We start from the raw sequence: 24,748 nt of genomic DNA on the forward strand, positions 1-24,748 counted from the left end.
AAAACTACATTTAAAAAACAAGAAATATTAAATACATTTTATTATTTCTGAAAATTTTTATTAATTCCATTTAAAAAAATCTATGTAAACTATGTTCCTATATCAAGCACAGAATCATTCGTTAAAGAATTCGAAAGTTTTGATACTGTTAGCTATTTTGTGACTTTTTATTATTTAAATGCATTGCTTCGTTTTTAATGGAACATAAAAATAGTTTAGAAAAAGTATATTGTTATTCGATTTATTTAAAGTGTGTGCAACAAAAGAAAACTACATTTAAAAAACAAGAAATATTAAATACATTTTATTATTTCTGAAAATTTTTATTAATTCCATTTAAAAAAATCTATGTAAACTATGTTCCTATATCAAGCACAGAATCATTCGTTAAAGAATTCGAAAGTTTTGATACTGTTAGCTATTTTGTGACTTTTTATTATTTAAATGCATTGCTTCGTTTTTAATGGAACATAAAAATAGTTTAGAAAAAGTATATTGTTATTCGATTTATTTAAAGTGTGTGCAACAAAAGAAAATTACATTTAAAAAACAAGAAATATTAAATACATTTTATTATTTCTGAAAATTTTTATTAATTCCATTTAAAAAAATCTATGTAAACTATGTTCCTATACCAAGCATAGAATCATTCGTTAAAGAATTAGAAAGTTTTGATTCTGTTAGCTATTTTGTGACTTTTTATTATTTAAATGCTTTGCTTTGTTTTTAATGGAACATAAAAATAGTTTAGAAAAAGTATATTGTTATTCGATTTATTTAAAGTGTGTGCAACAAAAGAAAATTGCATTTAAAAAACAAGAAATATTAAATACATTTTATTATTTCTGAAAATTTTTATTAATTCCATTTAAAAAAATCTATGTAAACTATGTTCCTATACCAAGCATAGAATCATTCGTTAAAGAATTAGAAAGTTTTGATTCTGTTAGCTATTTTGTGACTTTTTATTATTTAAATTCTTTGCTTTGTTTTTAATGGAACATAAAAATAGTTTAGAAAAAGTATATTGTTATTCGATTTATTTAAAGTGTGTGCAAAAAAAGAAAACTACATTTAAAAAACAATAAATATTAAATACATTTTATTATTTCTGAAAATTTTTATTAATTCCATTTAAAAAAATCTATGTAAACTATGTTCCTATACCAAGCATAGAATCATTCGTTAAAGAATTAGAAAGTTTTGATTCTGTTAGCTATTTTGTGACTTTTTATTATTTAAATGCTTTGCTTTGTTTTTAATGGAACATAAAAATAGTTTAGAAAAAGTATATTGTTATTCGATTTATTTAAAGTGTGTGCAAAAAAAGAAAACTACATTTAAAAAACAATAAATATTAAATACATTTTATTATTTCTGAAAATTTTTATTAATTCCATTTAAAAAAATCTATGTAAACTATGTTCCTATACCAAGCATAGAATCATTCGTTAAAGAATTAGAAAGTTTGGATTCTGTTAGCTATTTTGTGACTTTTTATTATTTAAATGCATTGCTTCGTTTTTAATGGAACATAAAAATAGTTTAGAAAAAGTATATTGTTATTCGATTTATTTAAAGTGTGTGCAAAAAAAGAAAACTACATTTAAAAAACAATAAATATTAAATACATTTTATTATTTCTGAAAATTTTTATTAATTCCATTTAAAAAAATCTATGTAAACTATGTTCCTATACCAAGCATAGAATCATTCGTTAAAGAATTAGAAAATTTGGATTCTGTTAGCTATTTTGTGACTTTTTATTATTTAAATGCATTGCTTCGTTTTTAATGGAACATAAAAATAGTTTAGAAAAAGTATATTGTTATTCGATTTATTTAAAGTGTGTGCAACAACAGTACAACAATCGAATAAGCTAATACTTCTTGAAATATTCAAATAGTTTTTTTAAAAAGAAATTTATTTCATTTTGTATGGAATTTATTTAATTCCACATATAAATTTTATTATGGAATTCACTACTTTTTCATTTATAAATAAGAGTAGATTTGGCCAAGAATCTAAATACTCGAAAACAATACTAACGCAATGAAAAAAAGCATGATTATACGATTTAAAACCTTTTATGTTAATACTATTACATCATTTGCTGAATTCCTTTCTACAAAAATAAAACCCATCTATGTATATAATTTTTTAATTTCAAAAAATATTTCGATGGAAATGAAGTTCGAATATGCGTTCTAAATGAAGACATGAGTCAAATTCTAAACTATAAGAAAATAAATTAAATATAGAAAATGACAATCAAGCATCCACAGAAATATCACGCTAAAAGAACATTATAAAAATTCTTTTGAAATTTTGATGAAATTGAAAATGTCAAAGAACATTTAGTATTAAAATAAGATCTATAGCCAATTAACTTAAATAATTATAACAAAAAAATCAAAGGCAAAAATATTTTAAATTACTTTACCTGATAAAGGAATAAAATTCCGGAAAGAAAAATTCTCCTTGACTTATAAAACATGTCGGTTTTCTAGGCAATCAAAATATAATTTCTTCTCCAAATAAAAGGCAAAAGCCAATAAACTTATATTGTTTGAGCAAACGATTAATTTTGAGAGCGTAAAACTGCATGTTGCCAATTTAGTGCGAACAAAAAAGAAATGAAATAACATATTCAACGAAAGCATACATTTATATATATATAAAAAAAAACTAACATAAAGTGGCACAGAAATCGCATATATTACTTGTTGTTGATAGGCAACGTTAAATGCAAACAAAGCGTAAAACAAAAGTTTCAGATTGCTTTATTGAATGTTTTCACAGTTGCATTTAATTCAATAATTCACTTAATTCATTAATGGAGCTGAAAAATCTTATGAGCTAAAAACAGCAAACATTCAGGGGATAAAATATGTAAATAATAATAATAAAAATCAAGGTTTTAGAAAAAAGCCTCTAAGTTTAAGCGAGATCTGAAACAGGCTTAACTGTCGCCAGATGAATAATTGTTATGACTTGCCTATGAAAACTGATGTTCGTGTCTTCCAATAACTATCTTATAAAAATAGTTTTTGTAATATCTTTAATTTCTCTTTTGATATCAAATTCATTTCCATATATTTGTTTACTTTAATTCCAATATTTTTTAAATTTATTTTGCTTTTAATTTAAAAGAATAATAGGAAATTCTAACTAGTAACCAAAACACTCCAGCGCATATTTTTGGCAATATAAAAATTAATATTAAAAAACTGACTCCTTTAGACATTACCTGAGAAGAAAATTTCCGCTTCTTCTATTATTTCGTAATATATATATTTTTCAGAGCTGGAAAGTGCGCGTGATTGAGGCAACCTATCAAAATAATTAATATTCCATATTAATTATTTTATTATATAATGAGCCAATAATCTAGGTGATCAAGCTGGTGTCTAAAGACTTCTAGTTTAAGTTAAGTACACAGAAAAATCAAGTAAAAATTAAATATTTTCAACAAATTGGATCTGGAGGGAAAGCAAACTTTTCTCATCTTGTACTTTACAAAATGAAGCAGCACGTATCTGAATCTAGTATTAAAAAAACTATAAATTACTTTTGTCTATCATCAACACAAATATTCCTAATTATACATAAGTTCATGAAGTTATTAAGTAATTCTTTTTGTGGAGGAAGGCTAAAAGTGTTAATAACATCCTAAATTAAATCATCCTTTTTAGTCGGAAGTTCTGAATCACACAAACGACTTCCTTTCGTCCATCTTAAACTTCAAGCGTAAATTATTATTATTATTGGATTTTGCCTTATTTCCATGGCATCCTCTGTAAGGTAAGTAACATAACCATAAATAAAAACAACAAAAGAGCGCCGCTGTTGAAACTGAGCATTGCAATGCGTTGCGCTTTATAACTGCTTTTAGCTCTTCTGTAAAATTGTAAAATTGATACGGTATTTACTTTTGATTTCAATAGTATCTTCCCTTCAGAAATTGAAAACCATTAAAAGAAACATATATACAAATACTCAACAAATGCCCAGTTAATCATAGAAATACCATTACAATTACTATCATTTTAACGGGGAAAAATCGATTGTGTTATTAATCTTCTTTTAAATGTCAGAGGTTATTATTAATTTCTGAAGAATTTTATCCAGCGCTATAAAAATAAATATATAAGTAAAAATTTACTTTTATTAACTGAAATAGTCTCCCCAAAACTTTCTCGCATAATCTCTAATGAAGGTATTGTCCCAGAGAACGCCTTGCATGGCACTGGCGTACAATAATTAAAGGATATTAATCTTTGGCGAGAATTTAGCATTTTTACTGAATCTATCGTCTCATCCTTGGCGATTAATCCCTAGCATGCGGTTAATAGTATCCGAAAACCGAATTTGTCGTTTTTCCCAACCAACTGAAAACAAAAACACATAACAACTTTAATATATTTACGTCATTGTGTTTTTGAACTATCGCGTTCACGTGTTTCTTTAAGTACAAACTAACAGGGTCAACCCCTCATTGGATTTGGCACAAATTCTGATAGGTATCTGCACTATAGACATTAAATATATGTATCGAATTTTTATCTATCCAGCTCTCATCGTTTTGTTGTTCGTACAGTCGGTTTGGTTTGGTTATATTAATGTCCCGTTTGAAGCAACACTAAGGCTATTTGGGGATGGACCTCGTCATTTTGAACCGCGGTCAGATGACGAGGACGACACCTGAGTTGGCACCTCCCTCTCCACACCACACCACACCAGCGGGAGGACGTTTGGTCATGACAGATTTAACGTGCAACAGACTCCCTTACACGACGGTTCTTCGGTGGAATCGGGTCACGAACCTGAAACCCGCCAGTTCCGAAGCCGAGGCCTTACCACCAGGCCACCGCGGCCCTCGTACAGTCGGATCGACAGACTTCTTCTGAACGGATTTTGTTCAAACTTTTATAGAAATACACAAAATTGATATAAAAACGTGTACCAAATTTCAGTCATCTAGCGCAAAGTGTTTTTTGAGTTATCTTTGTCAGAGTAGACTAAAATAAAGTCAAAAATGTGTACTTCGAACTCAGGTTGGTCTAAAACGTAGGGATTTGTCAAAATATCAAGTTCGAATGTTTTGACGACATCTCTGCTTCATATATGTTATAAGCAAATGTTCAAAGATACCAGTATTTATACGTTGCACACATTTCTTTCAATAGAATCAATATAAAATAATACTATTTAATCCTTTACTTCACGGTTCAATTCATCTACAACTTTTTAATGTTCCATCATTAAATAAGCTCCGATGCAGAATAACCCATTAAAGAAAGGAAAACACTTTAATTTATTATAATAATTTACTCAAAAAGTTTTAATTTCAGCCTTCATCTGCCATAATTGCTATTGTGATTTCATTTCTTGCCGTCGCGATTATATTACGAAGACGCCAGTATGATTCAAGCAGGATATAAAGAGTTAACAACAAAGATAACCAATGTATCATTAAAAAACTATCATATTCAGATAGCTTTTGAATAAAAGTCTTTGTCTTAATAGTGAATACATGGTTCATTATTTGTAAACAAGTAAACATTTGTATTCTATGAATAATTCAGATAAAATATCTTCAGTCCTTCAAAAATGCATCTCGTAAATCAGGACACGTACTTTGACTATAAACTTAAGATTAAGTGATGATTTCGTTTTAAACCGTCAGCGTTCTTTTTGATGGGCCGCAAATTAAATTTCACTCGCCGAGCAGATTGATTTCAGCCGTCAGCATCTTCATGCAAAGCAAAACGACTTCCAAAATTTCCTCTTCGCAGAACAAAAATGAAGGAAATGAAAAAAGATTAATCTTATTAAATTACAGATATTAAGTGCAGTTATTATTATAAATTTGTACATATTTTTTTGAATAAATTTTAAATTTCAATTTCATTTTTAATTGGATAACAAACGGTACATTAAAATTAGAATAAATTTTACCAGAAATACCATGGAAAAAATATCATGCGTAATAAAGTAAGTTCATGAAACGTCTTAGTCTCATTACGAAAATAATTGCAGATTTATTATTATCACATTGTCTTACACTGGATGACTGTAACGTTGCGTCCTTTTTTATATTACAAGATGCGTCATAAATTCTAAAATTAAATCGGCTGACTCAATTTAAAGTGTATCAAAATAGAATAAACAGACACCATTTAACAGTTTTGATCACGCAAAATACGACATATTTTAAATGTTTAACTAGGTAATATTTAATGATGTTTCATAAAAATGATCATTACTAATGTAATAAACTAAAAATAATTATAGAAGTGTTCAATTAACATTTAATGAAATTCAGCATTACTAAAGTAATAAATTAAAAATGATGTTAAATTAATTTTTAAAACCCTTAATTGCAGACACCATTTAACAGTTTTGATCACGCAAAATACGACATATTTCAAATGTTTAACTAGGTAATATTTAATGATGTTTCATAAAAATGACCATAACTAATGTAATAAACTAAAAATAATTGTAGAAGTGTTCAATTAACATTTAATGAAATTGAGCATTACTAAAATAATAAGTTAAAAATGATTTTAAATTAATTTTTAAAACCCTTAATTGCATTGTTTTTCCTTCTATCTAATAAAATGACACCTAGTTTAAAAATGCGTTACCGAATGCATAGTTAGGAATGTTTCTTATGTTTATGTAATTAGTAGAGATGTTAATAAGTTTGTATAAATATATTTTATGTCTATAAATAACTAAATTTTAGCCCTTAAGTAATATTCCAATGTACTAAAGACGGAGCCTTACCAAATTATTCATCAGAAAATTTATTCAAGTCTTTGAGAAATTGGTTAATGATCAAACTGAAGTAAATAAGCTGACATAAAATACATTTGCCAATGTTTCTAATTAATGCTTTTTTAGGGTCTAATGTTTTTCAATACTAATTTGTATTAGATATACTTTGAACTTACAGATGTTATTGATTCTCTTTCCAGCAGCAAGTATATCGTTGTTGGGAAACAACTTTCACACAGATGTCTGTCTGGTCTTTCACAATGGGAGAAAAGATCATGGACCCGGCGAGCAAAACTAACCACTTTGACGAAATTTAGTACTTTCGCCCTTAACCATGTGCCAATGCTAATGATCCAAGAAATGCTTCAATTTTATAATGGCATGCAGGGAAAAGATATTTCAGATCTCCAATACGAGTTCCTGGAAGTTCCAGTTATAAGGAAATTGTGCAGAAGTTGGCGACATAATTTAACGTGATAATTTTCCCAGCCAATTCGTAGTATCAGCCACAAAAGATAGAAGATTCTTACATATGGCCGATACCGCTAATTGTCATGTTTTTGACTTCTTTAATGGTTTCATCTTTTTATTAACGTATGTTTATTTCCTGCGATTATACGGAACAAGGTAACTCTTCTTTTCAAATATAATGTCTTTGTCAGACTCTAGGCAGACCTGAATCAAATCACCAAGTTTCCCGATTCAAGATAACTTCAACATAACTAATCAATACGATATTTTTCTATAAAAGTTTGAAAAACTTCCTATTCTTAAAGCAACGTGCCATCTTTTTGGGAGCATACCTTATAATCTTTAACCTTGATCAAATAATGTAAACGAAAAATATAACAATTCCTAGAAAGAAAACTGCACAGAACATCTAACTCAAAATTGGGCATAAGATTTTTAATGTTTATGTTACTAGGCAATATGTGATCTAATCCACGGGTATCTAAAATCATGGGTTATACCATGACGGTGGTAAATAGTTTAGTTAGATGAAAGCCATCATGAATATGAAGGAACATAGAGTCCAATTACGTAATGCGTAATAAACGATCCTCATAGATATGGAAGTCTAGATTTGAGAATTTTCATCAGAACACAGAAATTCTGTGAACACAGAAATTCACTTGAATTAGATGAAAATGCTTAGAAGTCGTATCAATTTCTTTCTGATTTAAGCTGAAAATCACTTTATTACAAATATTTTAAATACCACTATTATCAATTTTTAGAAGATAATTCCTGTCATCAAAAAAGAAACGGAGGATAACATTTTTGAATCCAACTTCTACAAAAATATTTAAAATCCATCATTCCACAGGACTATTTTGGGATGGATTTTGCAATTTTGAAACGTAGTCTGATACGTTATATCAACAAGAGGATGTCCATAAGAACAAATATTATGTGCACCAAGCTTATATATAAAATTTAGAAATTCATATTCCTAAATTAAGGAGAACTGGCTTTTGAACCTATGACCCTCCAATCCCAAAGTAGAGATTCTACCACCAGGTCATCGAGTTACTATGATTCATCCCCTTTAAAGCTGTGAAAAGAAATAGAGATCCACCAATTGCTGGAATCAATTAATACTTTTTCTTAGTCATATTTTTAAGGACAAAATATTTCAAAGTCTGATTACTAATGATGCACATATTTAAAAGTTTCAACTCTAACAAATGATAATTAAACAACTTGACATTTCTGCAAATCATTATTTCTCAATATCTAATATAATAATACAAACAATGTTTCTCAATCATCAGAATACCAAAATATACTCTACTGAAAATACTAGCATTTCAAATGGAAATTTTTTTAAGGTTTAACGTCATTATCTAGAAAAAAATAACTTTATTTAATCAAGATATTTCAAGATATTGTTTAATACAGTGTTAGTTAATTGAGTACTTGTTAATATTCTAAAGTAATTTTTCAAAAGATTTTTTACCGTCAGAACTAGGATTAAAGTATGTTGTTAAAATTGAAAATATTAAAAAAAAAAAAAGGGAAAGGAACAGCAATAATATAGACATACCTGCACAATTCAATATAGTTATGCAATCGGGAAATAATTGCTATCATTTAACAGATGTCGAGTTCGCTATTGTAAATTGTACCTTAACCTTTTACGGTATCATGTAATAATTCTATTGCAAACCATTTCAGAGCTGCATAATTCAAAATAATTATCTATATTCATTTTAAATCAATTCGATCGTTCTAGGCAATTTAAGTGCATCGCTTCAAAAATAGATTATATTAGCTGCTAGTAAGCTGAATTGAAGCAACATTCGCTGAAAACAAATGAGGAAGCGAGTATGTAAACATTACATACATACATATATATATATATATATATATATATATATATATATATATATATATATATATATATATATATATATATATATATATCCAATATGCCACAACATACAAATATTGTATAATGTTAGAATAAGCAAAATAGTTGCTTCAAAACACTTCGTATTTCTTCGTCTTCAAAATAAACTTTGAATCATTGTAACAAAATGCGACATAAATGCTACATTTTTTTTTTCTTAATGTTTTTTTTTTCACTTTATAATTAAGATTTTGAAAAATTAAAAAAGTTCTGTCTTATTAATTGAAAAAAAATATCAAAACATCTTGTGAGAAGCTGAGTTATAAAGGTTTAAAATATGTTTTTCTTTCCAAAATGTAACGATTCCGGTACATCGCACAACAGACTTCTAATATAGCAATAAATTATAGAAAAACTGCTGAATTAGATTTTTTTAAAATTATTTTTGAAAGTCTGTTTAGATGGATAGCGCAATAGCATGACAATGTCCAAAATCATACTCTTAAAACCACATTATTTATAATAATCTCGATGGAATGAAATCTATTATGGAATTTTTATATTCATCTTACTATTATTACTTACTATTATGGTATTTGTACCGTATGGTATGGTATGGTATGGTACATTTATCAATACTTATTATGTATTCATTTATAAAATTTTCTTAATAAGAGCTATATAGGGAAAAAAAGGATTTTATGAGAAAATGCAGATACACGATCTTTATAATTAAGTTTCTACCTTGAAATGACCAATGTCATAGTTGCCACCGGTCACCAGTTCCACTACATTCTTCTAAAATAACCGTTTGGTGACTTCAGAAGAATCTAATATTATGCTCATTAAGGCAAAAATGAGACTCATCTGCTGATAAGAGGTTCCATGGCAAATGTTGGTTATTCACAAGTGGTAAGTTCCAAAGCTTTTTTTTGGGGGGGGGGGGAATATAACTTTATGTTCCCTTGTAAACTATTACCAGATTTAATAACATTGTGTTCAATAGGTTTTTTTTCTATGGCCATTTCAAAGCGTATTTTAATCATAAATACTCCCAAGTATATGGTTTTTATTATAGTATTCTTTTTGAAAAAAAATTGGATAAAAAGTACGCAGCTCAGGAGTCGGATTTGAATTTTTTACAATACTACCGTTTAACAAGTAAAAAAAATTCCGTAAAAACACAAGATTTAATCTATGTGCATGTAATTATTGCCCATGATGTAAAGAATACATAATAAGTACACCATTACAGTAATGTAAACAAAAATAAAACCATAAATTATCTTTTATTTTGATATTTATCTTTTGCGAATGTTAGCTTCATAGATCATCAAATTGAGGAGAAGTTATAAAGAGTTCGGATAAAAATTTTGAATAAAGAATTTAAAAGGCTACTGATTAGAAAAACTTGACAACAGATGAGAATTCGATAATTCAAATATTAAATGTGTTATTTTTAATTATTATTATTATTTATTAGCGTTTGGTTTTGAATACTGGACTAAATTTTCACTATCAATGCAATAATAATCGTTTATCAATGTAATAGAGTTATTGGACAGTTAATGAAGCCGATTCACGTAATATAATAAACGTAAGAGCACATGTCTTTTAATACAAATCACTTTTGATTGTCTTGAGATATGCTAGTTAAAGCGTCATAGATTCCAAACCTAAATTAATTAGACGTACTGGAACGTGCATCACGATTTTTATTTAATTTCCGTTATTACAGTGAACCTCCAGTATTGAACTTCTTTTTCAGCTGTTCTTTAATCGCATGCCAGCCATATCTTCAACAAATCTTCGATCCCATAAAGGAAAACAACGAACAGCTCGTATTAAAATGAAGCTTTTATTTTATTTTATTTAGGTCAGTCACGTACGAATTATCGCATACATATTATTACAATATTTCTCATAATGTTACATAATATATAAGTAAAATTATACGATATTCCTGTGAGATAAGTGGGGGAAAAAAAGCTTCATTAAAAACCAGAAGCACATCGTGAAGACCTTTACATCACCTATCCTCATGTTTTGCGCTTTTTTAATTATAGGGAATACACGCTGCACCAAGAGGAAAGAAAGCTTGGCAAATATGCAAAATTCATTAATTTCATTCCAAGGTCGGAACGTGATGAGTTTGGTGCTCACTGTCACGGTTCGTTTAGTTAGTGCATGGGTGGTAAAAAGAAAAGAAAAATACGTGTCTCGTTTTCTCCTCATTAATAAAATCATGAAATATATAATTGAGAATAGCAGAACAGCTTGCATTTTCCATAGCTGCGCTATTTTATTTATTTTTTTTTTACTTTACATTCTGAATATGAAGTATATAAAATTAAAGCAAACTTCCGATAACCCGTGGAATTGAGTGATGAATCCGCAGGTAATTAAAAAAAATAAATGACCAAAAAATGTCATACGTTAACAAGAAAATGATCTTGATTTTTTTTTTTTTTAAATTTACAACAGGAGGAGCTTACACACAGAATAATAAGCAGTGAATTCCTGTCCTTAATAAGCAGTGAATTTCTGTACTTCAAAGTTTGTTAGTTTAAATTTTTACAAAAAAAGAAAAAGTGAAAATCATTTCTTTATTATCAACATTTTGGGAACATTCATGGATAACAGAGAATTTATTATATTCCAATCACCAAAAAATTAAACTTTCAGAATTCGTCGAATCTCTTTGTTTAGACCTTCCTTTTTCAAAAACCACTTATGAAATTGCATTACTGAAAACGATATCTCAAAATTAAAATGAATTTGATTAATGAAATATGATATCCAACAAAATCGTAACTCTTAACTAACAATAAAGAAAAATATATGTGCATCTGTGATGTTTTAGCGCTTTAAATAATAAATTGTTAGAATCTAGAGGTACAAAATTTCACAATATTTTGGAAAGTGTAAATGTGCACAACGGAGCGATTTTTTAAAATTTTGTTCATAATTTTAATCAAAAATTGAGTCTTCACTTTTACCTTAACTTACGAAAACAAAACAGCACAAAGATTATCTTTATCTAAAAAATTCAAAATATTATATTCATTGACAATAATTAAAATGACCAATTATTTTCCTGATTTTAATTCGTTTTAATAGTTAATTTACAGCAATACATTTCATAGTTGTTAAGAAATTCAAGTCATTTTTATTATTGCTATAAAAATTTAATCCCGAATTTTTTTTATCATTGTTGAAGATCATGGTACAATGATTTAGCTTATTTTTACATATTGAATAGATTTCTGTTTAAAACATTCTTTTAATTAAATTTTTGAATACTGTGGCAGTAACAGTGAAAGTTTTTCAGAAGAAAGCAATGCGAAATTTTTTTAAGAGTTGCACATTTTTAAACACGGTTGGTCTTTCCAGTAATTTAATTGAATTTATGAAAACATACTATCGTTCTTTTAAGATTGGTGTTTTGCTCCTCTTATCGTAATATGTTCACTTTTTTGTTGAAATTTTTGTTAAATAAACCTCTGGTATTACGTAAATTGTTAAAAATATTCTACAGTATACACAAAACTTCAATGTTGAATGTTTCTACTTATTTTTTTTTATAAATACGTTCCGATTCGACAAGAAAGTTAGTAAATTAGTTGAAGTTTAATCCCTTTCCATTTAAATTAAAATTCAAATCAGTGAAATGAGAATAAGTTGAAAAAGCGCAAAACATAGAGAATGTAACAAAGTAAGGCTTTTAAAATAATGAAAATTACATTCCTATCAAAATTTAAAATTCATAAACAATTTCTTAAAGAAACCATTAAGATTAGTCGGTATAGATGTTAGGTATAAAAGATTTTATCAAAACGTTTCGCAACCAATAATTCCTGCGCATCAGTTGGTCTTCAAAGGTGGCTAGTATGAATAGTATCAAATAACTATATGTACTGTTCGTTTCAATATCCTGAGATGACCAGTTTTCGACGATTCTACATCACTAAGAAGTGAGACGCGGAAGGACTTGCGCATTTCCTGAATTAACTTTATTGCTAAATGTAAACGTCTCTTCCTTTCATCTTTCCTCTCAACCCTATTTTGTCCAATTAAACCCATCCTAACGCATGCGCAACAGCGCGGAGTGTTTTGGAATCTGCTGGCAAACAATATATATAGTAGCTTACGAGATAATATATTTCAATTCCGCTGCATTTTAACTCATTTTTTTCTCTCTCTTTCAAATAATCTGATTCCTAATATTCCAGATTGAGTGAATCAGTAGATTATTTATGTTATTTGCAATCACAGTAAAACTTTCGGTAAATGTCAAGCTTTTTCTTTTTTAATATATGAAGTAAACAAAGAAAAAAAGCAATCACCAGAACATTAAACCTTCAGATTTCTGTAAATCTCCATGCTTTACATCTTTTTAGGGGTAAAAATTATATTTGTATTTTTGTATTTACGTTCGTATTTCTGACTACGAACGAACACAACTCCAATTTTGGATTAACAACTATAATGGGTTTGCTGTCAACCTGAGTATTCGTATTTCCGAGTATATGAAAAACTCAATGCGTAATAAGAAAAAATGCATGAATTTTTAGCATGTAATTTTTACAACATAGTTGAAGATCCAACTTACTAAGTTTTAGGCCAAATCGATCTAAATGAGATGATCAAACCCGTTAAAGATACTCGATGCCTTGCGCGATAATATGTAATTCAAAAATATCAAATAAACTGAATGAAATATATAATAAAATCAATGGCTGAACACTCCATTGATAAGGGGAAAAAATGACGTTATCATCAAAAAATTCAATATTGAAATGTTCACGAATTTCTATGCCTCAAATCTTTCCTGCCCTACATGTCTGTATATACCTCTTTGCCTGATCACATAAACGTGAATAAAATAACTTTTGTAAAGAGCAAGATCAATACAATTTGGCATGCTCTCTTTACGCTGAAATATGTATGTATCTACTTTTGGACTTACTTCATCAATCGGGGGAAAAAAAAAAAAAAAAAAAAAAAAAACACTTTCTTTTTACATAATCTTCCTTTCATTCACTATGTTGCAAATTACACACAAAATGAAATAAGTTTAAGAATTGAAAAGCATGATTCTATACATTTTTATTTATTTTATTTACTAACCGGAGTCTTACCAAGACTTATATGAAGGATAATTTTACTTTTTTGACATCAGCTATTTTTATTCATCGGAAATATAAAACTTCGAGGTGATTAAATACAAGCGAATATAAAATTTAAAAAAAAAAAAAAAAAAAACACGAATAACATTTTTCAATTATTTCTGCTCAATCGGAAAAAACAATGTAAAAACTTTCAAAAATATAACAATAATACAAAAATATGTTGATGTAATAATAAACGGCATTACCAAAAACGACGACAATGAAAATAACACGTAGATGTTTTTTACTACTCATAACAGTGTCGTTGACTATCAGTATCTTATTTACAACAGTTTTTTTTTAAATAATATAACTAAAATATCCACAGTTCAGTTTTTAAAATGTAAATAAAAAAACTATTCAGATATTTTGGACTGTAGCAAACTCTAATAAACCCATTAAACTATTCATACCTATTAATGGGACAAACATTCTAGGTTAAAAAACAGAATACAAGATTCTCATACCCAAATTAGTTAATTATGATAGTGCATGAAGAATTATTCGATTTCTTTCGCAGAAAAAAATAACATTAATTAAAAGCTGAAAAAAAGAGAACTTTACCGAAGTTCCGATTAGCGTAAAAACCAAAAAACACGTTAAATCAACAAATGAAATTACGGAGTGAAAATTAGTAAGAAAAACTGAACAAGATACATCCTAGTGAAATAAAATAAACCGCACGACAAGTAAAAACAATTTATCTCATTTTTGTTTCCTTCAGTGCCGGAATTACGTGCATAGATCATCAATATAGAAAGCAGAATTTCATCATTCATTTTCTTTAACTACAGTTGCCATGGGTATTACAAAATACAACCTTGGCCTTTAGCCACCAACAACACCAATATTTAACAAATGCCAAATGTATACAAAAAAATAAACATATAAATGCGACTGAACGATTTTTTTTTTTTTTTTTCCATCTGGAGAAGACTCGAGCTCTTTTACTTTAATAGAATTAATTTTGTCCAATTCGTAGCAAATAAAAACCAACTCTGAATGCTCATTCTTCGCGAGTTCGTTGTTTCTGGGCTGTCCAACAAATTATTCAATCTTTTCATTTATATAAAAGAACGTATCTATTCAACTGAGCACAATAAAAATGGAGAACGAGTCATGTAATAGCATATCTATTTATAGAAATAACTACAAAAAGAACGACTCAAAACAGAATAAGTTAATTATGAAAGAAAAAAAAAAGGAAGGAAAAGAAAAGAATAGTGCAAGTAATTTTCAACATTTCTTTTCAGTAACTTTTGAATAAATACCGACTTAAATTACAAACTGCTTAAATGAAGTTATACATTATCTCCAAAACCATTTATTTATTATGCATTTTAAAAAAGTTTTTACGAATATTAATTAAATATATAAAAATGCTGTTAAAATAAAGTTACATGAAAAAAATGCATATTTTTTCTCATATTAATAATCACATTCTGCCTTAACTAATAACTGAAATACGTATTAGAAAACGCTAGAAACGCAGGCGCCGAGAGTGGAGCCAGACTCCTCTAGCGAATTACGATAATGGCCACCAATCAACGGACGGAAGTCTTTCTTCCGGTTATCCGGTCACGTCACAAATTGTTATAAAAATTTGATTTCAAGCTACTTATTGCCATCAGTGGTGGTTTTAAACATTTTAGAATCAATTCGATTTTCATATTTCCACCTATTTTTAACTTAATGTTAATAATTTATTTCAGTTTTTTTTTTTTTTTATCTAAACAATTTTTATTTATTTCTTAACCAGACATCTTTATTTTTAAATTAACCGTCTTTGGCGACCCATTGGCTCGTCAGGATAAATGATGGTTACAAATGTTAATTAAATATTCTGTGAAACTTAATGGCTTCTTTAGAAAAGTATTTTTTAACTTCAATTTTAATAGCCATTTAACTTACACTATTTTAGAAGTTTTACACTGTCCATTGTGCTATGCTATCACTTTATACAACCAAGTGTATCACAAACAACAACAACAACAACAAAGATTTAAAAATGGCCACACATCAAAAATATTTTACTATTAATTCATTTTGCAGTCAAACCATAATTGTAAGTACAACAAAATTACAATAATTTTAGAAAACCTTTGCCTTTCAGAGGAACCTACTCAACGTGGAAAAATAAAAAGAATCATCGTATCTTGTCCATTAAGTCATCAAAAAGCCATTATGAATATTATTAATTAATTTATTAAACCATTATTAATAAAATTATTAAAATTACTAAGAGAATGAAATATTAATAACAATGAAAACTATTTGAGTTTTGCTTCAACAATGAAATGTATTGTTATACAAAATGCATAAAAGAGCTTTCAAAAATTAATTATACAGGGGAAAATTAATTATACAGAAAGAAATTTATACAGGGGAGGAAATGTGACATCATTGAAAAGGTAATTTTTTTAAACTTTAAAATGATGTTTATTTATACATACAAATTTTAATTTAAAAAAATCGATCTGCAACACACATTTCCACTCTTCAATCTGTAAAATTCCAGTATACACATTGATATTTTCATCCTTATTCTTAGCAAGATAGTTGATTTAATGCACTCTGGAGGTACCAGAGTTAGGATTGCTGAATTGCACCATTTATTATTAGAAGATATCATGGAAAAAATTATTACAGTACTAAAATCCCTGCAAAATTAGCCAAAGATTAGATTTAGATTAGATTTCTTTACTTACAATAAAGGCATTTAATTATGCTTATAAGTAAATAAATTCCAACAAATATAACATTAAAACATTATTCTAAAGGACCTGCCAAATATAATATAACATACCTAGCTAAATGAACAATTAATATCTCAATAAATTATAAAAAGTTATCTGTTATATTTTAATGCATTTTAAACATCCTCCTCCAATTTGTGCTAGTTCAGAATCAAGTACCATCCATATTGGATCTACTTTTTCAAGTATAGCAGACAGTTTTCAAAACTAGTCATGAGTCAAACTGAATCATCAGAATGGATTTCAGTACCTCAAAGATCATCAGCAGAATTTTTTGTTAGTAAAATGGAAGAAAAAAAATCAACAAATAGGAAAGTCATATATGAAAATGTTTTCCAAATGAATTACTTCTGCTTCAACTTGCAAAAATCATAAATTATTCGTTAATAATTCATAAATAACAATTTTTTTAGCTTAATTATCCATAAAATGAACCAATATTGCCAAAACAGACTAATTTTGAAGCATAAAGGTGGTTTGATTCCTTGTTTTCATTTAAGGATAACAGCTGTAATTTTCCATAAAAGGGTTAATACTCACACCATCATGTAATTGTTACAAGTGTACCAAATTTTTTTTAAACATTATTATGACAAGAAATGTTAATTTATTAAAACAAACACTCAAGAAAGTCTTATGATATTATTTAGAATATATGCATTTTAATTTTTATTAATTACAAAGAAGGTTATAATACAAAAGAATTTTGAATGAATAAAAAAGAATTTTAATCTTCAAGAAAAGAAACTTTTCAATTAAATTATTAAAGTCAATTTATAAAAATACATTCATTGTTTAATATGACAGACACACTTTTCATTTTCTCTCGTAAGAAAATTCAAATTTTACAAAATTTGGAACCAATATTTCTACTTCTCTTCAAACACCCCTGCACCTTAGAATTTTCTACGTAAATGTGTCCATGTGTGTATTTTTTCCATACTTTTTTTTAACATATCTTTTTCATTATTTGAGGTATATATTATTTGGAGGTATATATAAACTACCAAAAATTAAACATGTCATAGTAATCGAATTAGTATGAAATAATCCATGCTTTCCATACACCAAAATATTACTATGCTTAATACAAAGATTAGAAAAGATATAAAATGGCACAATGCTAGTTTTTTCAACATGATATTTTCAGACACTGACTGAAAACAATACAGTAGGGAATTATGAGGTTAATGTAATGCTTTGTTATGGTTTTTTTTTTTTTTTTTTTTTTTTGCTTTTGCTTATTTTTAATACTTTAAATTAGTTTGCACCTTTACAACTGTTTTAAAATGTCACTGATCTGAAAATATACGAACCATGATAGAAAAGATACCCAATAAATAAAACAATAGCACAACACTATTCATTAAACAAAGAAATACACATAATTAGGCACAGGCAATTACATATGCTGTACAGTTATAAAAACAGACAAAATGAAGTGCTGACATGCAGAAAGCATTAAAAAAGAGCCATTTGGAAATTTCAGGAAGCATTAATAAAAACTACATTTTTAGGGCATAGTTGATTCGAATTTCATTAAGTGATTATTCACATAACAGTCATTCAGATCAGCATGCTCTTGAATATAACCCAGATTGAAAAGATATTATTGTGTTATAATATTTTTCATAGACTGATTTTGATACACTGATTAAATCTGATTAAACAAACCACACAATTTTACAACACTGTTTACCAAAAGTCATATCTGGTTATAGCTGCTCCACCCTCCACCCCCCATCAAAAATTCAATTGATTTAATTTTGTAAAACATGCTAATGAAAAAGTTTTCTATGCAGTATAACCTAGAGTTGAAACTATTACTCAAGAAAAATAACATATAAGTTATTGCAAAAAAAGTAAAAAACACTAAACGCAAATAAAAACACACATTCAGAAAAAATTACAAAAAATATTTTATTATATACAAAAGATTCTGTCTGTTTTAAACACATTCATTCTTTTTTAAAAATGGATTTTTTTATAATATTAGAAAATTTCTGGCTTTCATTTAAGACCATTTTTATTTATACTTTGTAAATTTTGGTCCTAATGGTAATTATTTTGATTTTTGAAACAAAATGTTATGTTTTCAGAAACTACCTGTCCTTAAAATATCACTGTTTTTTTTAAAAAATGCAATGATAATTAGGAGTAACAAGAGATAAGTAACAAAACTCTCAAAAATTTATAAAGCATATATCCTGAAATATTCCATTGTCAGTTATGGAATATTTCAGGATATATTTTGATAGCAATGAGAATTAGAAAAATGAGGCAACCATATTTATCAAAAATCATAACAAAAGCCTCATATATATGAATAAATTTTTATGAATTGTAGGAAGGTACAAATCAGAATGGATTTGTAAGTTATTTCTATCTATTAAACAATTAAGTAAAAGAAAACCAGATACAAAAACTCAAACAGATCATTTTCATCAGGGTACAACTAAAAACATTACTTTATTCATATCAACTACAAAAAAAGAAATAAATAAAAATAAACAAAGAGCTTTAAGAAAAACAACTAACAGTAGATGTTTTGTCTCAAATTTATTGAAAATGTAAACCAAAAACCTCATATTTAGTAAATCTGGAATAATAATAAAAAAATATGGAAAAGTTTTTTTTTTTTTTTTTAATTATATAGTAACTTTAAAACCTCCCTTTGATAGACAAAATTTAATATTGTGATGATCAAAATAATTTATTTTAAAAATCTGCGACTATATAAAGTTGGTTTAAACTTCATAAGTTTCAGATTGTAATATTTATTATTTTCACACTGCAAAGATACAGAAAAATAAATGTATAACTCGTCATGTGAAATATAAACTAAAAATTAAGGGAAAGAAGGTTTATGACCTTCACATAAGTTTTTAGAAAACAATATAGCTCACAATAACCATGCATAACCGAAAAATTATGCACAAAAAAAAACTCTAAAATAGAAAAAAGAGAACTATTCATAATATAAATATGCATTGATTGCATAGACTTATGTTTTATAAAATGTCAATTTAACATGAATAATGGAATCTTTTACTAAAATATAATTAAATACTTCAGGATAATAAATATATTCAAATTCTTTAATGTTCTTGTAAAACATGACAGAAGATGTTTAAAAACAAGATCATTTTTAGAATTTTTATCTATTTTTTTTAATTAGAAAACATATAAAACAAAATTGATTTTCTCAGTCTATCTATTTTGTTCCAATCCAAGAAATCCATTTCATTTTCAATTACTTGATTGATCCTATTACTTTTATTTTATCACACACCATTCTGTTCTTACAATATTTATGTGGTAAATGGTATTTCAAACCAGTAATTACTGATAGAACAATTTTAAAATAAAAATTTATAATCAGATAAAAATTTGTAATTAGTATAAAATAGTTATGTACATTATTATTGTTACAAAATTTCTAACAGTTAAATACTTGTTAGAATACTGCTGAAAAATCACAGAAATTCTTTTAAAAAATAAATATGTATTTTAAGAATTCAGGTGGAAAGCAGAAACATGTTTTAAATACAGATTGCTACCTTTTAATTTCAGATCAATGAATAAATTAGTTTTAAAAATCCATACAAAGCACCTAATTAAAATAATCAAGTGATAAAAATATTTTCCATTGTACAGATTCATTTTATTTCTTTTATATTTGCTATGAATAAAACTCTCATTCTTTAAACAAATGAGTTTTCTTTTTGACCATATTTACTTTCAACTTAAAACTTTGAAAAGATAATGTAGCATATCATAAAACATCCACAGCTGTTGTTCAAATGTATGAAATAGAAGTTTTAAAGTAAATACTTGCTGTATTAATAAAAGAAACAAAGCAAGGATTTAATAAAACTTTATCTTAAACAGACACCTACTTTTGTGATCGAGGCTATGATGGAGCAGTTTCTATTTGGATCAGGCAAAAAAATGCACAAAACATATCCACATAATTAGAACAAGCAGTTGATGAACAATATTCTCATTTTCAGAGGATAACCTAAAAAAAATAAAATCTATAAAAACATTCTGATAAAATTCAGGCCAAATAATTTATTAATAAACTTGGATGGTAAATTCATATGAAAGAAAATTGAATTATTTCTATTTAACAGTGGCAGTTATCTCCACAGGAGCTGGAGAAACCTTGAAATCCTAGGGGGAAGGGCACTTAACAACTGTTAGAAGTACGTCACAATGCTAAGTCAACAGAATTTAAAAAGGGAGAGGGGGAAAAAAAAAAGACAAATTTTAGTGATAGTTTTTATTAACAACTATTAATGGTAATGTTAATTGAATAGTGTCAACATGCAAAGTTTGTCATTGATTGAGGCCCTATTAATAGGAAAAGTACTGAATCTAGAAAAAGTACTGATGATAACAAGGAGAGTAAATGATGTATAAGAAATGATAGGAAGATTGTAAAACATTTTTTAGAACAAGCATGATTCAATTAGCTTCATGTAATAATTAAATCGCAATTACAATGCATTATTAGGATACTTCCATCTTATACTGACTCTTAGATTTTATTGACAAGCAACCAAGTTATATCACCAATATAGTTGCATTATTTATAACGAAGGCTGGAAGATCTAAGCATAACCTGAAAATCAACAATTAAATCTGGAGGTTGTTATACTATGTAACTACCTAAGTACTGAATAGCTTAGATACTATGATAAATACATGAGCAACAAATGCAACTAACTGCAAATTAATATATAGTACAAATTCCATTGAATGGTGTGAAGAGACACCAGTCAATCTCAGATGAACATTCAATGATATAACCAGAGTATTTAAATCTTCCTCACAATTTAACTGTGAAATAGTAAATGTATTGTTTCCTCTTTTAATTATTCTATGTCTGTGATATGTTATTATGAATATATAATATTAAATGTAATAAACCTCACTTCTTTAAAGTTGTGTATGTTATAATACTAACAATTATCACAGACAATCAAATGTCAATAAACATCTACAGGGTAAAAGGTTTAAAAAATTATCATAGGGAAGAACAGAAATAACCTTTTTATCAAATCTTTTTTTTTTTAACAATATTCATTTCTCCACATATAACACCAAGATCTAGTATTCTTATGATCAGGGAATTTTCTCCTAACAGCACTCTAAACATGATTATTTTATACCTAATCAACCAGATTAATACAAATAAGAAAAAGGTGTTAACAAAAAGTTATGCAAAATAAAACAATTTTTAAATATTATATTTATCAAAATCAAAATGTGCAAGCTCTTAAGCATCTAGACTTTATTTAAATGCAAATAATTAAACCATCACTCCATATTTGCAATCAGGATTAAATTAAAGGCAATATTTAAAAAAAATCCCTGGAAAACCACTATAAGCCATCGCACTATATCATTGTGTTATAAAGGATAATGTTTTATCAAGATATGGTTATCTAACAATTCAATGCTATAAAAATTTTATTATGTGTAACTGTTAAGTATATATATAATGCGATTTTTATATTTGTGCATGTTGATTAATAATATAATATAATAAGTTTATCTGCTGTAATAATATTGATAAGCTTTACAAACATAAGATGACAGTAACAAATAAGAAGAAAAAAAATGATGGTAAAAAAATTATTATAAATAGTTTATCAATAGAAAGATTAAAGTCTATGATGATAAAAAAATAGACTATGAACAAATAATTGGACATACATTTAAATAATATTATCAATGCTAAGTAAAATAAATGGTGTCAACATTATATATAAAATATATTCATGCATTAAAATCCTAAATATAAATGATGCCAAGCATTTAGTAAATACAAACACAATATGAGCAATGCCATTAAAACAACCAAAAAAATCATATTTAAAAATATATCATGTTGATGAAAATGCCACAGGATTAACCCACTTAAACAGTACTATTTATGCAACAGCATTAAAAAGCAAAAAAAAAAATCGAATATTTGTCCACTTGTTCATCTATAATGTTATTCCACTCTACTCTTAAAATAAATTATTAAGTTTGATTTTATAATTAACAATTAAAATAATATATAAAATAATAGCAAACAAGCCATATAGTAATCACAATTTGACAAGTAAAATAAATCACACAAGTATTAAGGAATTCGCCTAATTTTTTTATTCATACAAGGGGGACTTGTCATATTTTGTTTAATTACAATGAAATAAAATTTGCTGATTTTAACAGTAAAAACTAACAAAAAAATCCAATTCTGATTAATTGGAATATTTTTACGAAATAGTTATTAATTAAAAATAACTATAATCAAAATAATACAGAAAATAAGCTTATTTTTTCAGAACATACCTTGTATATCATCACTTTTTAAAATTTTCTAGGTCATTTTGAAGAATTCTTCAATGCCTCAGTTCAATTTCCCTGCAAAATTTCAAAATAGTATACTGAGCAAAATTAAAAAACAAACAGCAACAGTTTATATAGAAGTTCATATAATTTATAATAAAAACTTGCACTGTCTTATATGAATATAAAGGAATCCAAATTTGATAATAAAAAAAAATGCATCAATACAAAATTTAAAATATTTGCTAACATAAGATTATGGTCATACTGGCAACCATATGATTTTTAGCAAAAACTCATTTAATAGAATTCAATTTTATATCATTAAAAAATATTAGTAAAGAAAATATTTTAATTAATGAAAAAGGCAAAATTGATTCTTCAAGTTTTACTCTTGGACCGTAAGAAAATATTATAAATAAGAGCTTTCAAGACACAACGTACCTACCAATGTTTACAACTGAACAAGTCAAATTTCGATTATTTAGCATCTACGCATGAGTAGTATAAATAGAATTGCAGATTTATAAACTAGAAAGATTTCTGTGAACATACACAAAGAACAAATGAAATCATTGGTTTTACTGACAAGCATCTTTTCCAAACAATCACTGTTTATATTACAATACAAATACCGAAACTAATGATATCAGTCAATAATACAGAATACTGCAACAACGTAAATAACAAATTTAGAAGCAATAATTCCATCTTACTTTGCTATACAGATAAGACGCAGCTCAAAGAATGTGCGTTATTTTATCAAAAGAACAGTGTTTCCACAGGATTATCTTCAAAATATGCAGTAAATATACATATCTTGTCCGTTTATAGCAGACGTAACGGTATTTCGCCGATATGACGATCTCTGTTTTCCTAAATACATCCAGAGGCTATAGAGAGATTCTTCACTCCTCGTAATTTGAGGTTGCTATATTAGGATTCTGTTTTGACAGGTCACTAACTGCGCCAAGAAAATCGATGTTCATTACTATTAATATTTTCATTCGGATGAAAATGAAAGCGTATTTTTTATCTTTTTTTCAGGAATAAAAAAATAAACTTCTATTGTTTTGAGAGGCGATAGAGCTGCAATGCTTTTAAATAATCGTTCCCTTCATTTTCAAAAACAAATTTATGACTGTTAAAATTTATCACCTCATTATATTTTAAAATTGTTTTTAAAACTGTATTCACTTATTAAAGTACGCAGTTGGAAAATTTTAAATTTTTTTATCGCCTTTTTTTTAATTTTTAGTGCTAGTTAAGGTTATTCTGAGTTGATTCTTTATTTCTCCTACTATTTTCAACGATTATGTTTGTTTGTTTTTTAA

At 27.0% G+C, this 24,748-nt stretch overlaps 1 protein-coding gene across 4 annotated transcripts in view; it reads right to left on the bottom strand.

Annotated features, from left to right (window-relative positions):
• Positions 1–24,319, bottom strand: part of LOC129965660 (rho-related BTB domain-containing protein 1-like) — a 97,367-nt gene extending 73,048 nt beyond the window's left edge. Inside the window, exons 1-3 of one of the 4 annotated variants that reach the window (XM_056079755.1) lie at positions 24,131–24,319; positions 23,418–23,489; positions 20,966–21,087 (exon numbers count right to left, since the gene is read on the bottom strand). The gene's annotated coding sequence lies outside the window, so the exon portion shown is untranslated. Of the gene's footprint in view, positions 1–20,965; positions 21,088–23,417; positions 23,490–23,858; positions 23,930–24,130 lie in introns of those variants that run through there. The other 3 variants (XM_056079749.1, XM_056079756.1, XM_056079750.1) reach the window with 3 other exon arrangements.
• Positions 24,320–24,748: the final 429 nt, after the last annotated feature.

This window comes from Argiope bruennichi, chromosome 4, assembly GCF_947563725.1.
Source record: "Argiope bruennichi chromosome 4, qqArgBrue1.1, whole genome shotgun sequence".
Taxonomy (NCBI): Eukaryota; Metazoa; Arthropoda; class Arachnida; order Araneae; family Araneidae; genus Argiope; species Argiope bruennichi.